A 15,751-nucleotide genomic window follows, 5' to 3' on the forward strand; every position below is an offset into this window, starting at 1 on the left:
GTTGAGGAGTGATTAGAGAGGATGGAGCAGTTATTTACTATGGTAATATGTACATTTAAGAAGAGGGTTGTCTTAGCTATGATGCAACTGGTTGGTGAAGCCAAGCATTGGTAAGATTCTATTAAGGCCACGGATAGTTGATTTATGGCTTAGGTTAAATTCAAGAAAGGTTTTATGATTTTTACTTTCGAGCTGCTTTCAAAGACTGGAAAGAGGCAAGGTTTCATGCATTTTAACAGGGAGACTTAGATGAGGAGACTTTTATAAGAAAATTTAATCAGCTTTCTAAGTTCTCAACATATCTAAATACTTTAAATGATAGCAAGTAGAAAGTGAAAAGGTTATTAGAAAATATGAGACTAGAGTACCACAACAGTTGTCTATACTAGGTAAGATGATATATAATGAGACGTGCAATCATCTAAGTATTGTCACTCATCAAGGTTAAGACATAAAGAGTAGCCAAAGTAGGGACATAAGAGGCTGGTTTTCTTCTAGGTTGGCTCCTACTAGTGGTATGGCTAAGAGAGTGGGTTTTAGCCTTGATTCTTCTGGTGGCTCCTTTAAAGCCAAGTTTGTGTTTGCTTCTGGTAATTAGAATTTAAATAGGAGTTTAAGATCTCAGGATAATTGGAGTGGTAATATAAGATATAGGGGTTCTCATTTCTTTAGGAATTCTCTAGGACGTTCTTCACATGCCAGTCAGGCTTTGATTCTAAGCACAGCAAGATCACCTTGCGATAGATGATGTGGCATGGTTCATTCTAGTTGCTACTTTGCTTGCTTCAAATGTGGAAAGTTAGGCCATTTAATTCATAATTGCCCTAATTTGTATGAGAACTTAGATTAGAGGAATGTGATTCTCAATAAGGTGTATACAATATCTTAGGAGGAGGCTAGAAAGTCATCAAATTTGATCACAAGTATGGTTTTTATCTATATCCTTAATTTAGAAGCTTTGTTTAATTGTGGTACAATGCATTATTTTATTTATGCCAAGCACTTAGATAGAATAGGTATGCCTGTTGACTAGTTACCTCATGATATAGAAGTTTCCTTTACTTTTGGTTTGGTCGATCAATCTAACATGATGTATAGGACTAAGATGACTTTTAATGGGTGGTCAACTTAGGTAAATGTGATCAAATTGCCTATGCAATGGATTAATTTAATTATTAGTATGGACTGGCTGATAGCTTATAGTTTCTCATAGATTACGAGGCTAAGACTGTGACTTTAGAGGAAGTGCTAAAGGTGATTGAGGTATACCCTGATCATTCTTGTTTTTTTTTTTCTTTTTTACAAGTTGAAAGGTTAATTGAGTAGGGTTGTGAGGCTTACATGGTAATGCTCGCGACCCAAGGATTTGAGGTAGGTAAAGTGGATGAAATTAAGGTTGTTAGGGAGTTCTCGAAGGTGTTTTCAGAGAATGTATTATGATTACTTTTAGAGTGTGAGGTTGAATTCTCAATTGACCTGGTACTGGGGACACTTGAGGACTGTCTTAAGGTTTCTACGAGATCATGTGATTTTTGGATGAGAGAGGTTAAATTCTTAAGACATATCATGTCGGTAGATAGTATTGTGGTTGATCCACATAAGGTTGAAGTGATCTTGCAATAGAAGAGACTAAAGTCAATTATAAATATTTTCAATTCCCTAGGGTTAGCATGTTACTATCAACATTTTATTAAGGGTTTTTCTCATATTTTGATGCCTTTTACTAGGTTCACAAGGAAGGATAAGCCATTTATCTAGATATAGGTATGAGATAGCTTTTCTTTAGTTGAAAAAAGGTTAATGATAGCTCTGGTATTGGTGATTCTAGATCCTCAAAAGCCTTATGACATGCGTATTGATGCCTGTCATAAGGGTCTTGGTTGTGTTTTAATGCAAGACGAGAGGGTAGAGGCATGTGTCTTGACAATTTAAGCCATATGAGGAGAATTATCCAACACATGACCTAAAGTTGGCTGCAGTGGTCTTTGTGTTGAAGATCTAGCATCATTATCATTATGGAATAGAGGTTAAGGTCTTGAGCGACCAAGAAAATCTCAAGTACCTGGTAGATCACAAATATTTGAACATGAGAAAGAGATACTAGATGGATTTTATCAAGGATTATAATTTTGAACTTAAGTATCATCCAAGAAAAGCAAATGTGGTAGCGAATGCTTAGTTGCAAGTCTTTACATATGGCTTATCTAATGGTTTGAGAGCATAGATTGATTGAGTCTTTGGTTTAGACTTCTTTGGGTTTGATTGAGTTCTTCTTAAATGGTCTTAAGATTACGGTTATTTCTAATAAATTTTAGAAAGAGATATAGGATGCTCAACTTTAAGATCTGATTTTGTTGACGACAAGTCAAGACATCGAGAATGGTGAGATAATAGACTATTGGTTTAGTGATGATGGGTATCTAGTTTTTCAAGAATAGGGTATGTGTTCCTAATAATGAGTCTATTTAGAAGCAGTTGTTGGATAAGGTGCATCGTAGTAGTTACACCCTTTATCCTAGTACTACTAAGATGTATCATGACATGCAGCAACACTGGTGGTGGCCAAGTATGGAAAAGAATGTAACAAATTATGTTAGTAAGTGTTTGACTTGTCAGAAGGTCAAGATAAAGCACCAGAAGCCATTAGGGTTGTTATAGCTTTTAGAGATTCCTAAATAGAAATAGGATAGTATTTTAATGAATTTTGTATTTGGTTTACTGAGAACTCAGGCTGGTTTTGACTCTATCTGGGTGATTGTAGATCATTTGACCTAGTTGGCACACTTCTTACTAGTCAAGACCACCTATATGGTTAATAAGTATGCTAAGATCTACATTAAGGAGATTGTGTGACTACATAAGGTATAGAGGGATATTGTTTCAGACCGTGATTCTCGATTTACATTGAATTTGTGGCAAGTTATGTAAAGGGCTATGGGCACAAATCTGAAGTTCAGTACATCATATCGTCCATGAAAAGGTGGATAGACTGAGCAGACGATCTAGACATTAGAGGATATATTGAGATCATGTACTCTTGAGCTTCAGGGAAGTTAGGATAAACATTTGCCTTTGGTGAAATTTGCTTACAATAATAGTTATCATGCTAGTATTCAGATGACTCTATATGAGGCACTATATAATAGACGGTGCATATCACCTCTTTGTTGGTATGAGTTGACTGAAAGGACACTGATAGGGCTAAATGTGGTAGATGAGACCACAGAGTAAATCAAATTGATCTAAGAAAAGCTTCTTATGGCATAGAGTAGATAGAAAAGTTATGTAGATAATCGTCGTAAGGACCTATCTTTTGAGGTTGGGGATCACATATTTTTCAAGCTTTCCCCATTGATGGGTGTTGGATGCTTAATTCGATTTAAAAAGTTGTCTCCATGGTATATATGTCCTTTTTGAGGTTTTGAAGAAAGTCAGGCTAGCGACTTATCAATTGGCAAGTCTACACAATATGTTTTATGTGTCGCAACTAAAGAAGAACCCCAAACCCATCTCATGTGATAGAACCTGAGGAGGTTGAAATTCTAGAAAATTTAACCTTCTGGACTAAACCAAAAGGTATTATGGATGCTAAGGATAAGCAGCTTTGGAATAAGACAATTTGGTTAGTAAAAGTGATTTGAAAAGGGATGGTTTTAAGAGACGCAACCTAAGAGACTGAAGATCAAATGAGGAAGGAGTATCTATAATTGTTTCCCTAGATATGCTTCTCTCCTTGATTCTTGAGTTATTTTAGTGTAAAGTCCTTTACTTAATCCAGACTTTACCATTACATCTACGCATATTACAATACAATCATAAACAATATCAAAGTAATAGCCCTCAATTTATTTTTAAAATGCAAGATCCTGACTTCGTCAAAAACATGTTCAAATAAGAAGGCTAACAGAAGTACAAATATAAATCTAAAGATTCAAGAAGGCATAAAAACTTTTCTAAGAAATGTGCCATGCATGGAGGCTTGTACCACCAAGTGCTGTGGCATGTAGTACAGAGTAACGTGCTTGATTTCTCTCTATGCCATGCACTCTAACGTTTGATTGGAGTGATTCAAGTGCCTACATGAAGCTTATAATATATTCTATCTAATAAAATAAGTTTAGACATGATCTAACAATCCAATCTAAAATTAGACACCCGAGTATAAAAAGTTACTTTTTCTTTCAAAAGTTACACCTTAAGTGTTCAATTCTCATTCCTTATTCCATTAGACCACTTTGGGCCTTGAATTAAGTCTAAAAAGATCACACTCACTTGATTAACACATCAAATCACATAGATAATATCATATACTCAATTTGACCTCTCAACACCACATTACACACTTGTTTGAGGTATAATGCATACAGTCACATATACATATAGACTTGTTCTACTTTCTATCATCCGACTTCCTCATATGGGGCTAAACCTTACCATATGGTCGAGAATTATAAATACACTTGACTCTTACAAATAGGGCCAAACCTTAACATTTGGTCAAGCTTCTCACACATACACATTTCACATAACAGATTCATATATACAATATAAGTGGAACAAGTTATACAATAGCATACACTTGCTTGATCAGCATCTAAGCCTATCACAGTACCCACTATTGTGGTACCCTCGATGAGATGCAGCATCATATACACAAGTAAGTTTTAACCACAAATCATAAACATATTCACATTTCATATTCACATACACTTATGCATTTCATATTCACATACACTCAAATCACTACGAAAAAATTTATACATTCATTACATAACTAGGTAATCATACCACTACTACTAGAGGTTACTCTTTCCTTGCCTCCTTTCCCTGCCTTCTTGTGCTCTCTTCACCTGTATACAAAGGTAACGGAGTGAGACATACATCCCAATAACTTAAATAAACCCTAAATACTAGTTGGTAAATAAAATCATAAATAAAAGATAAAGTAGCATGCATTTCAATAAAAAAAGTATAATATGCATATATACGAATTCATACTCATCCATCCATCATGTTCATGCTCATACACTCCTGGTTCTACCTAGCGAAGCAAGTTCTACACTTAAACCAAGAGTTCCAATCTTACATGAAATAGGGCCCACCAAACCTCTGTCTCGGACCAAGTATCCTCATCATGTATGGGTGGTCTCTTGAGTCCCACCTAGTGGAGCATTGTCAATGCTTAAACTATCAAGACTTCTTAGCCTTACACAGAGTAAGACTATAACTCCATGCCCTAGTCTAGGGTATACTCGTGGATCATTATCCTAGGTCCTTCTTGGAAGAGTCAAGTTATATGCTTAAAACATTTAAGACTTCTTAACCTTGTATAGAGTAGGGCCACGACCCCTTACCCTAGTCTAAAGTATACTCGCAGACGAAATACACATGTATATGCACATATCTCATCACATACATTTCATACATTACTCACATACTTGCATGCATATTCCTTTCATAATATTGCTACTTTATTAGTTCATAATGTAACATCCTGAATTTTTTAATCCCGAGATTACTCATTAATTAAGGGTAAAGTAATAATTAGTCTGAGATTAAAGATTCAAATGATTACTTGATAATTTAACTTGTTGGAGTATTGTATAAGTAGGTACGGGTGAAAGAAGTACATTTTGGGTTGAAGCAAGTACGTATGGTGAGAATAAATCTCACTGTGCCATACGTCGCAACACATGGACCAGAAAATCACTTCTTAAGTCATGAAATTTGGTGAGTTTCAAAAGTAAAATTTTGAAAAAACATGAGAGAAGGAGAGAAGAAGAGTTGAGGAACTAGGGTAAGTTATTTCAGGCTATAAGAAGGTGATTCTGATTGATAACTTATCAGGTAAGCTACGTATAACTCTTACCTTCTATTCTACACAAATTTCTCTGAAAATAGGTTATAGTAAAATTTAATCAGTAGAATTTGAGGGGTTTGATTCTTTCCCAAAGTAATAAAAAGGTTCTTGAAAGTTAAATTAGAGCTTTGTGACTAGTTTAAAGCTGAGCGGTAGAGCTTTGAACTCATAGGCTCAATTTCAGCCATTAGAGAGAGTAAGTTAGGGCAGGAATTTGGTTTGAGTGAAATAAGACTAGTTGAGGTGGTGTAAAGTAGTAATTGGATAGTAATAAATATTGAATAGATAAATAAAAAAGAGTTTATGAATGAATATAGCCCTAGGTAGTAAATATGAGTTTTTGGTCAAAATAGACCAAATGACTAATATGTGCCAAATATGTTCAGATTGGCATATTAGACTTGCGAATAAAGAATTAAGCTTGAGATAAACTTTTGTGGTTGTTGAAATCTATGGGTAACCTTTTTAGTGACAGAAGGGTTGAGATAACTGAATAACTTTCTTTGTTTGACTGTTTATTATAACTATGTGTTAGTATGTTATGTAGTGCATGAAATGATTTTGAACTAAGCATGTTTTATAGCATTGTGTGATTGTTGCATGCAATGGATTTTGATTGAAATAAAGCATTGAATTATATGATTTCAAATGGCATGTATTATATATGTAAGTTATGTATGAGAAAATGAGTAAAATGGTAAGTAGGAATCTTAAATGGTTCGGAAAGTATGATCATAGGGGTAAGAGTTCACCCTTAAATCAGTAAACAATTTACACAATAGTAAAACACATATATAAAACCTCTTAGAAAAGTCTAAAGGATTAATATGTAGCACACAAAGATAAATTAGGCATATAAGGGCAACTAATTGTTGTCATGATAGTATTAATTTGTTGTCATGATAGCCCTTCCGAGCAAACTTTCAGGAGATTCTATTTCTCTGTCTATACTCTAATCAAAGTGATTTTAAATCTCATATGTCAATTTTAATGAGTATTAATAGTATACCAAATTTTGAAAATATTCAACGAACAGATTGAAATTTGTATGGGTCCCAACCTGAGTGATTGTTGCTATCATGACAGCACTAAATTGCTTCCATGATAGTACCTTCAGATTAACTTCTAGAGTGCACCATTTCTCCATTCAATGTCCAATCGAGGTGATTCTAGATCCCACATAATGTTTACTTGTGACCTAAATTTTAGGAAAATTCAACAATTGAATTGAAATTTGGACACACGGATGCAAAAGTGCAGCTTTTGGTAAGAACCACTTTCAAAATTGTTTAAATCTTATCCTAAAGGTCACAAACTTATGGGAACACTTTGGACATGTCAAATAGGACTTAGAGTACCAAATAGAACATTCAAAAAAAAAAGAAAAACCCCTTATATCAAAATTTGACCACTCGGGTGCCATTTCTCAAAATGGACCCTAAACCCCTAAAATACACAAATCGCACAAGAGTGGTAAAAAAACCAATCCAAACACAATATTCTCATATAAATATATGTGTTAAACATTTTCACTTGAATAAGAGATCCTCGTGTGGCCCACACACCCACTCTCTCTATCCAAGGTATACGTTTGCCTATAGCACACAATTTGCAATGCAATCACTTAGCATTTACTTGTAAAGTAACATATATTCATATACATATCAAAATAAACATTTGCATGTAATAGTCTACCAAATGAATCCATCAAAATCACACACCATAACCAAGTTTCCTTGTCATAAGTCTATAGACAAACAAAAATTCATACAAAGGTATATAATCTACACATATTCACATATATATATATATATATATATATAAACACATCCTACTGACACCCTAACCTAAATACATTACAATAGATTTGTTTAAAAGAAAGGGGTTGTAGTTCTTTACAATCCACAAACAACCCCTAACTCTACTCATTTTCTTGTCCACCACTAGATCCTTCATCTAGACCTAAAAATATTGAAAATAAAAGGGCGAGACAACTATAGTCTCAATAACAAAAAAATCTACATTTATTATTACAAAATAAGCCATAGTTGAATAAATGAAAAATAGACTAAACATAACATATAATTTAGTCATTTAAAATGTATGAATGCATGACATAGGCTGGTATGACTTTTTAGCCCATTACCACAAAAATCACCACATATTTACATCATATACAATATTGGGCTAAAATACAACATAACATAGTATTATACAAGTGCAATCAATCAAAATGACATGCTGTAACTTCCTCTTATATTCACTCAATATAAAAGAAGATCATGGTGTTACCATTATCTCACATCAATTACAATAAACAAATTTCATTTCAAAAGCTTCGGCCAAAGACTTATTTTGTAAAAGCAATCCAATCACAATACAATTAGAGAAAAACACAGCAGAATTAAATCATATACTCCTCAAATACGTAGTGAACATAACCCACCAGCATTCTTATTCCAATTACATGCATTTCTTCACAAAATAAAACTAACAAATGGTGCATGCATGGTGGTGGGCGATCCATGCGCCGCAGCATGTGGCATAGAGCCACATGCTTGCCCTTTCTGTGCCGTGTGCTGTGGCATGTGTCACCATGCGTCGCGGCGTGCCTGTCTGAATTTCTGTTGTTATTTTGATAGCAAAAATGACAAACTTTCAGCGTGCACCATTTTCACATACGACATCCGATTGGAGTGATTCAAATGCCTACACGAAGTTTAGCTCATATACTAACTAATGAGATAGGTTTGGATACGATCTAATGATCCGATCAAAATTTAGACACCTGGGTGTTTTTTAAAAAATTTTATACACCCAAGCGCTCAAATCGATCCCTTTCTCTCATTAGACCACACTAGGCCTTGAACTAAGTTTAAAAGGATTTAATACACCTAATTGACCACAATTAATCACAATCATACTTATATCTCAAAATTTCTACGATTAATTTTCACAATTCACTAACTTTACATACTTTGTCATTTCTTGGCAAAACTTAGCCCACTTGGCTATTTCTCAACCTATACATATATATACAATCATATTGACAATACAGTCTTAGCCCCCAAATTACTCATTTCATCATAATTTGTCCCTTAGCTTAAGATTTACTAACACAAACAACCATTTTAACACAAACATAGTCAAATCATAATCCCTTTATCTTAAACAACACATATACACATAATCGGGCTTGATTTCACAAAATCTCAATTTAATACATGCATGCAACCCTATGGCAACTCATATATACTTATATATACAATTTCAGATCAGTTCATTACACATTTGGCACATTTTAGTCATTTGATCCATTTTGACTAAAAATTCATTTTTACTACTTAGGGCTATATTCATCCATAAATTCTTTTTCATTTATACATTCTAAGTCCACAGCTACCCAATTACTACTTTACATAACTTTAACCGGTCTTATTTCACTCAAATCATATTTTTGCCCTAACTTTCTCTCTCTAAAGGCTAAAATTGAGCCTACGAGTTTATAGCTCTACCATTTAGCTCTAAACCAATCGCAAAGCTCTAATTTAACTTTTGAGAACCTTTTGATTACTATTAGGCAAGAATCAAACCCCTCAAATTCCACCATTCAATTTTTCTTTAACTTATTTTTAGAGAAATTTGTGTAGAATGGAAGGTAAGAGTTATACGTAGCTTACCTAGCAAGTTATCGATCCGAATCACCTTCTACCACTCCAAAATAGCTTGACTTAGCTCCTCAGCCCCTCTCCTCTCTCTATCTCATGTGTTTTTCAATTTTACCCCTCTCAAATTTCTAAAATTTCATAACTTATAAAGTGATTTTCTGGTCCATGCGCCGTGGCACATGCAGCACAAGCCACGGTGTGTGGCACAGTGAAATTTATTCTCACCACGCGCCCTTACTTCGACCTAAAATGCACTCCTATCACCTATATCTGCTTATACAACACACAAACAAGTCAAAATACTAATTAATCATCCAAATCTTTAATCCCATACTAACTTTCACTTCACCCTCGATTAACCTCTAAACTTAGGATTAAAAAATTTAGGATGTTACACATGCATTCCTAGTTGACAACATATAATATCATATCACTAAGTTTATGTACACCACTCAAACAAAATCAAGCATTACTATCATATCACTAATCCTTGCCCAATTTCTTTCCCTGCTCAAACTCAATGGTGGAACTTGTAAAATAATAACTATAAGGTGAGATAAAAATTTCAATAACTAAGATAATTTACAAAATTGATTAATATGTCAAGTTATAGAAAATCTTTAAAACATGCATAACAAACACAATAAATACAATTCGCCATAATAAAATGCATGATCACTAATCATCCAATCCTCCAATACTCCCGACTGAACTAGTAGGCTATTTCACGAAATCAAACCACATGTATGGTCCCTAAGCTCATCATTCATGGTAGGACTACCCGGCCAAGGTGTCCTAAACCACTTCAGGACTATAGGTTCCCCCTATTACAAGTAATTGGGGTGTTATTACTTTAATACCACATCTTACGAATGCTAAGGAGCATAGTCTCTAACTCCACACCTTTTTAGTACTAAGGAGAGTGAGTCTCCAACACTGCACCCTTTTCTAGGCACTAATGAGAAATATGAGTTGCACCTGGCATCTTGAGGTGCCAGCAGTACCATATAAACTTCATCCCTTCTAACTCCACTAGGATGACCTCTCACCCTCTAACATATTATATTTCACTACATATCTTTACTTGACCATACATAAACCACTTTCTAAGAAAATATAACAAATCTTACCATTAACTTTAAAAACATGAAATTTTTACAAATCAATACTCCACTCATTTTCTAAAATAGTTAACTTTTACAAAATTTATACATATATAAATAACAAATCATAAAAGAACAACTTGAGAATAACTTATACAATGTAATAAATAATGAAAAGTATCTAGTTACCTCAACCCTTTTGTTATTAAAAAGGGGTTACTCGTGGTACTAAATCTCCTCTTGTGTCAAGGTAAGTTTTTTCACACTAAAATCTACATCAACAAGTACTGTATGTTAATTTTCAATTAATACAAGCACTATTAGATATCAATAACATCTCAATTCTCTCACTTCTCACTTATATTCTCAACAAAAAGGCTTATCAAGATTACACTTTTTCCACACATCCCCCCAAGCCTCCCTCTAACTCTATCACAACATAACACTTAATATCTCAACTTATCTCACTTCAAAACCTCATAATCAAGCTAAGGTTTGATCCAGCTTTCACCAAACAACAAAGTAACTTCATATTACCACTTATTCAAGGTTAAGAAACTTACATCAAACCTTTAGAGTTAATTGAAATCTTTAAAACATAGACTCATAGCTTAATCCATTCAGAGTAAATTCTCTCACTTCCAAATTCCATGGAAAATGAGATAAAAAGGCAGACGAGAAGGGTGGGAAACTTACTCAAGAGTTTGATAGCCCAATTTAGCTTCAAAATTCTCTCAAATTGATGCCCTAATAGGTCCCAAAGCCTTTCCCTTCATTTCCTAGGTCTTTCTCCCACAAAACTGCCTTTTCTGATGATCTTCATTTTTTATGTTGTTTGCGCTGTGTGATGCACAAGCCACAGCTCACGACATAGCGAGTAAAATGTCAATTTTTTCTCCCCTCAATGCCACCCAATTTGATCTAACTTCCATCCTAACTCAATTTAAAGCCAAATATGACCCAAAAAGCTAATTAGCAACCCAAAAACATAATTAAACTAATTAATCATCTTTTTAACTAATTTATCCCTTAATTAGTCAATTTATTCCAAATTTAAAATTTTTGGATGTTACAATAATTCTATATCTTATGATACAAATGTCCAATTACCCCTATTTTAAGACTTAGTTGTAAATCTTATGATGCCTTTTATGTAGAGTAAAAATGTCAAGGACGTAAGCAATGAATAGATATAATCTCTTGTACAAACATAATATTGTTACAACATGCTTTTGTTTCCAAGATATGACTTGCTAGTCTTTTTTAAAGCTATGCCATCCTAACTAGTTTAGGTACATAATCCATACAAACAGGGCATGCTACAAATATTTCAATATCACATGCTACAAATACTATTGTTCAGATTATAGCACCAATCACATTATAACTTGACTCCTTGCCATTTTTCTTCTCTTCAATGTTGGACATAATGGCTTATGACATTATGTTTAGCTTAAGTTTTGATGATGACAAATATAGATGAGTTAACTATACTTATGCCTAATTGTTTTCATATATATATATAGTAGTTAACTATGACTACGAAATAAGTATTTTAAAGTATTTTTACTTATGTTATTCCATATTATATTAGATTTGAAAAAATAATTTGTGTGCATCAAAGTTATTTTATACTATCATATTTTTTCTTATCTTAAATTGATTCTATATCTAAGAGTGCTCATAATATTATATTTCATAACTTGACTATATGCATATTGACACTTGGACTAACTATTTTATTCATGATATATCATGTAAGGTTGTCCAAAGTGAAGATGAGAATAAGAATGAAAAGGAATAAAGTTAAAGTCATCATTTGCATGCTACACTTATGATTGAAAAATATAAAGATAAAGAGAATGATGATTCAAGAAGAGCTAAAGAAGAATGAAGACATTTATACAAGCTTGGATGCACCTTGAAAGCCTTGGACTTGATAGGTATAATATCATTAGGCTAAAAGTCTTTATGTTAAACTCATTGATTTAAATATGAAATATTGGTTCAAGATATTTTAAATCAAAACATGTATTTTAAGCTATTAAGAGAAAAATTTAGATGTATTTTTCTATAATCATATTCTTCATCTTTAATCATATATATATTAAGAGCTTTTAAATGTTTCGATTACTTACTTCATAAAATTTTCAAAGTTGTTTTATTTACTCAAAATGGAGTTAAGTTGAAAAGGTCATGAACACTTGAAATTTAAGCTTCAAAATGGCAATTGTGCAAAAAATTAATTTTGACCTTTGGTTATGTTTCTTATCATATCTCCCACTACATATATCATTTTAATTTGAAACATATCTCATTTGAAAATAGTCTCCAATAGCTTTTCAATGATAGTTTATTTATTTAAAATGGAGTTCTATCAAAAAAGATATGAATTTTAAAAGTTAAGTGTTGAGATATTGATTTTGCTTAGCATTTAGACTTGACTTTCATTCACTCTTTTGATCATATCTCAAAAGTTACATTGAATTTAAGTGTGACGCTTCTTTTATTGGAAACTAGACTTCAAGTTCTAATGATATATATTTTTTTCAAATTTAGAGTTGTATTAAGTGAGTTAGAACCTTATGAAATTATATACAATGGAACCCTCTAAAACATACGTGATTACATCTTGGTCATAAGCGTGAAACATCTAAAAAGAGCTTCAATGTCCAAATCACACATGAAGCACCTTGTATACATGCGTGAAACGTCACCCAAAAGCCTTGTTTTTCATTGAATAGCTTCTATTGTCTAAAACACGCGTGAAACACTTTATACACATGTACGAAACATTCTCCAAAGCCTTGTTTTTTTTTGTAACACTTGCCCCGAGTATTAACAAAAGCACACCACAATTAAATAATCTAAGTGTAGTTAAAGAATTGATCCTAAAAACTAAAGAAATAACCCATTTAAATTGCCAGACAATCTATACAATAGAAAAAAAACATTTAAAACCTCTTATAAAGGTTTGGAAGATTACTATATAGCGCACAAAAGCAACTTAGGCAAATAAGGACAATTAGTTGCTGTCATGATAGCATTAGTTTTGCTATCATAACAGCCCTCCCGGGAAAACTTTTAGGAGGTGTTGATTCACCATCTGGCCTTCGATTAAATTGATTTTAAAGCTCACATATTAATTTTAATGAGTACTAGTAGTGTTACAAATTTTACAAAGATCCAATAGATAGATTAAAATTTGGGCACATTACAAATTTGGTATTTTTATTGCCATGACAGCACATTCAAACCAATTCCAGAGATCACTATTTCATCATCTGACCTCCGATTGAAGAAATTCTAAAGCCCACACATCATATTGAAAGAGTACTACAAGTCTACTAAATTTCAAAAAGATCCAATGGTTGGATCAAAATTCATGTGCATCCCAATCTCAATAATTGTTGCTGTCATGATAGCATCTCCGGACCAAAATTCAAAGCTCGCTATTTCTCCATTCCGATCAAGGTGATTCCAAAACCCACATGAAGATTATAAAAATTTTTACTTTTGACCCAAATTTTTTTAAAAAAAATCAATGGTCAAATTGAAATTTAGACATCCGGATGCAAAAGTAAAGCTTTTTGATAAAAATCATTTTCAAAATTGTCCAAATCTCATCCTAAGAGTCACAAACTTCTGTGAACACTTTAAACACATCAAATACGACTTAAAGTACCTAATAGAACATTTAAATGATAGAAAATTTTTTATATTAAAATTTGACCACTCAGGTGCCATTTCTTAAAATGGATCTTAAGCCCTTAAAATTCACAAATCACGCAAAAATGGCCAAGAATGAATTCAAACACTATATAATTATATAAATACACATGCTAAACATTTTCACTTAGCTTAGAGATCCCCATGGGGCTCACACACTTACTCTCTCTATCCAACGTGTGTGTTTGCCTATAGCATACGATTCGCAATGCAACCACTTTGTATTTTCTTGTAGAATCACATATATTCATATTCATATCAAAATAAACATTTGTTTACGGTGAAAGCTAGTTTGCTAAATGAATCCATTAAAACTACACACTATAACCAATTTTCCTAACTACAAGTCTACAAGTAGAAAAAAATTCATTCACAAGCACACAATCCACGCATATTCACATATATATATATAGTCACATCTTACTGGCACCCTAACCTAAATACATTACATTGTACTTAATCAAAAGAAAGGGGTTGCAGTTATTTACAAATTACAAGATAACCCCTAGCTTTTCTTCTTTCCTCATCTACTACTAGATCTTTGCTTGAACCTGAAAATATTGAAAAGAAAGGGATGAGACAACCACAATCTTAGTAACAGAAAAATATATATTCATTATTATAAAGGAAGCTACAGTTGAATAAATGAATAATAGATTAAACATAACATATAATTTAATCATTTAAAATGCATGAATGTATGACATAGGCCAGTATGACATTTCCTGACTAATAGAATGCCCTCTGGCACTCTTAGCTTGCAAGTAAATCTTATACCCACTTATACCTCTGTAAGTGCAGAAAAATAATCTAAGGCATGATCAAATCCACTTAACCGCCTGTGCTCCTTTAACATGAATCCTGAGCAATCAAAGCCAACTCCTTCCCAAAGCCAACCTGACTTACTCTCCATGTAAGAGCTACCTTGGCCTAGGCACTCAACCTCACACTTCATATGTCAAATTCCCTCCCCCACTAAGAGGTGTCGAACACTCAATCTACTAACTGCTTTAGTGCACTGAGCTCACAATACGAAAAAGCAACATTAAACACTGGCAGTGTGCCATAAAATATCACAAGTCCACACCTCCTCATTGGTGAACTCCTACCGAGATCATACCTTTCACTCTTATCTACCTTTCTCAAGCATTGATCACTTCAACACTCTAAGATAATATAACAAATATCACCCCTCCCTTAATCAATTCCTTAGCCTATCTAAGGTACCTAACCCAATTACACTTCCTTAAGTGCAACTTTCATTCTAAATAATTACAATGCATGTAAACAACCTCATTTCCATAAAAACATTATTGATAAACAAAAAGAAAACATATATGCACTATCCCCATAAGTCTTTATAAAACATAATTAATTGCATTTAATCATTT

The sequence above is a fragment of the Prosopis cineraria genome, unplaced genomic scaffold (genome assembly GCF_029017545.1).
Source record: "Prosopis cineraria cultivar Desert tree isolate PC_DT_omini unplaced genomic scaffold, ASM2901754v1 PC9, whole genome shotgun sequence".
Lineage (NCBI taxonomy): Eukaryota > Viridiplantae > Streptophyta > Magnoliopsida > Fabales > Fabaceae > Prosopis > Prosopis cineraria.